The 3,048-nt window shown below is 35.6% G+C and overlaps 1 long non-coding RNA gene across 1 annotated transcript in view; it reads right to left on the bottom strand.

Annotated features, from left to right (window-relative positions):
- LOC128248360 (uncharacterized) overlaps positions 1-3,048 on the bottom strand; it is a 27,870-nt gene that overhangs the window by 3,943 nt on the left and 20,879 nt on the right. The window contains exon 2 of the long non-coding RNA XR_008264586.1: positions 316-491. This is a non-coding gene — a long non-coding RNA (uncharacterized LOC128248360). The remainder of the gene's footprint in view (positions 1-315; positions 492-3,048) is intronic.

Below are 3,048 nucleotides of genomic sequence, written 5' to 3'. Positions count from 1 at the left end.
CATACATATATATATATATATATATTATTTATATTATATTATATATATTATTTATAGATAGATAGATAGATAGATAGATAGATAGATAGATAGATAGATAGATGGATAGATAGAAACGATCGGCTTCTTTCAATTTCCGTCTACCAAATCTAGTCACAAAGCTTTGGTTGGCACAAGGCTATAGTAGAAGACACTTGCCCAAGGTGCCACGCAGTGTGACTGAACACAGAACCATGTAGTTGGTAAGAAAGCTACTCACCACCACACAACCACTCCTGCGCCTATATATCTTATATATATTTTTTTTTTATTTACCTGTACGACTTGTGTTCGCAGCCACCAGCATTGGTATTTTTAAAGGTAATGTCGATGATATACTTTTTGAGTTAGAATTTTGCTTCTTGGCTTTGATAGAAAAATTTCACAATTTGTGTTCGGTGTTCAGTCGTGAAATTCTCCACGGTTAATCTCCAAGGTTTTCTTCATCAAATCTGTAAAAAAAAAATTAAAGAAATTAACTTTTAAAAGCAAAAAGTTATTAAATATTACAAGCCCTCCGTGACTTTTGACTCACCTTGCATATGCGTGCGTTTATATGTAGATACGCCTAAATATGAGCATGTATATGAGTATATATATACATACATACATATATACGTGTGTTTATACATATATATATATATATATATATATATATATATATATATATATATATGACAAGTAGTTAGCGGATTAACCCACGTTTGGATAATTACTACTTCTGAGGTTATGCTAGCTATGAAACATATGTAGCCTGGGTTTTATCTACTTCATTCCGAATTTTGGCTTTCTATTCGCATACACAGCAACCCATCTTGCTAACCGTAGGCTACAAAACATTTTTTTCAGCTCATCCAACTTCGATACGGGAAAAATTTAGAACCTTCTACGCCAATAAACTACTATTGTTCCTCAAAGCTGTTATTTTATACCTCGAAGCTTACTATTTTCCAACATCTTGGATCTTGCCTTTGTAGGAGTGGCTGTGTGGTAAGTAGCTTGCTTACCAACCACATGGTCCCGGGTTCAGTCCCACTGCGTGGCATCTTGGGCAAGTGTCTTCTACTATAGCCTCGGGCCGACCAAAGCCTTGTGAGTGGATTTGGTAGACGGAAACTGAAAGAAGCCTGTCGTATATATGTATATATATATATATATGTATGTGTGTATGTGTTTGTATGTCTGTGTGTGTCCCCCCAACATCGCTTGACAACCGATGCTGGTGTGTTTACGTCCCCGTAACTTAACGGTTCGGCAAAAGACCGATAGAATAAGTACTAGGCTTCCAAAGAATAAGTCCTGGGGTCGATTTACTCGACTAAAGGCAGTGCTCCAGCATGGCCACAGTCAAAAGACTGAAACAAGTAAAAGAGTAAAAGAGTAAAAGAATACATATATATATGTATGTATATATATGCAGACGATAGATAAGTGTATATATTGTATATATAATTTAAATAAAAGTTTGATTCTGTTCCGTGCTACTTCAAGTTTTGCTGGCCCCTATAGATAGATAGATAGATAGATAGATAGATAGATAGAAACATACATACATACATACATACATACATACATACATACAGATATACATATATGAACATACATACATACAATCATGCACATTCGAAAGTAGCATCAGATTACGCAAATATGCGGGTGCATTACACACACACACATTGGTATATTAATTATAACTTTGTTGGCAGTGCGTTCGACGTTCTTCCAGTAATGGCATATTCCACCTGTCATGTGAAAATCGGATAGCGCTTAAAATATATTTCCCTACTGCGCTAAGAATCAAGATAGGTGACGGTAAGAAAGAATCGCTGACGTCATGATTTAATTGGCATCGGGGTACCGTATGCGTGGGTAGAGAGAAAGCGGTTGAGGGTTAAACGCTACGCTAAATGTGAAAGTCGTAGAAGAAGTGGATGTGGGTTAGAATCTCTGGAGACTAGTGTTTGGAAGGGCGCAATAAATCAACATAGATGAAGGATTTTAGCAAACGATAAGTGGGCGCCAACAAAACGCCATATTGATTTCTGGAAAAAAAATAAAACAAATATATAAATACATACATATTTCTTTAGATATATATACTTACAAACATTCAAATATACATACGCACGGACGCGCAGGAGCACATGCTATATTACATTCTACTGCATTGTGTGTGTGTGTGTGTGTGTGTGTACGCATGTGTGCATGCATGTGTGCACATGCATATTTTTTTAGTTTTTTTGTTACATATAATGTGTATAATATGTATGAAGTGCTAACTGTAAACTGTATCCATATGCATTAAACAAGAAGCAAATGTGCATATTGCATATGCTTTCCATGCTGCTTCTCACGCACGCACACACACACATACATATGTGTGTGTGTGTGTGTATATATATATATATATATATATATATACATACACACATACATACAAACAAGCATACAGACTGAAATACAGATGCGGGAGAGAGAGGTACGTGTGCGCGCGCGCGCGCGCGTGTGTGTGTGTGTGTGTGTGTGTGTATTAATAACAGGAATGAGATCTGGATGTGTATTTACGTAAATGTAAAGCTAAATGTCTACTTAATATGAAAATGTGTACATGAATATATAAATGGTTACATATACATACATATATACATATGTGTATATATATACATATATATATATGTATATATTGTATGTATATATATATGCATCTGTGTGTACGCACATGTACGTGTATATGTATATGTGTGTATATATAACACATGCAGGTGTAGCCGTGTGGTAGGAAACTTGCTTCCCAACACATGGTTCAGGGTTTAGTTCCACTGCGTGACACATGGGGCGAGTGTCTTCTACTCTAGCCTTGCGCTGACCAAAGCCTTGTAAGTGGGTTAGTAGACGTAAACTGAAAGAAGCCCATCATATATATATACATATACATAAATACATGTGTGTGTGTGTGTGTGTGTGTGTGTGTATATATATATATATATATATATATATATATATATATAT

Source organism: Octopus bimaculoides, chromosome 7, assembly GCF_001194135.2.
Source record: "Octopus bimaculoides isolate UCB-OBI-ISO-001 chromosome 7, ASM119413v2, whole genome shotgun sequence".
Taxonomy (NCBI): Eukaryota; Metazoa; Mollusca; class Cephalopoda; order Octopoda; family Octopodidae; genus Octopus; species Octopus bimaculoides.
Note: the sequence above shows the minus strand (reverse complement) of the source record. Positions and strands in the feature narration are given on the sequence as shown.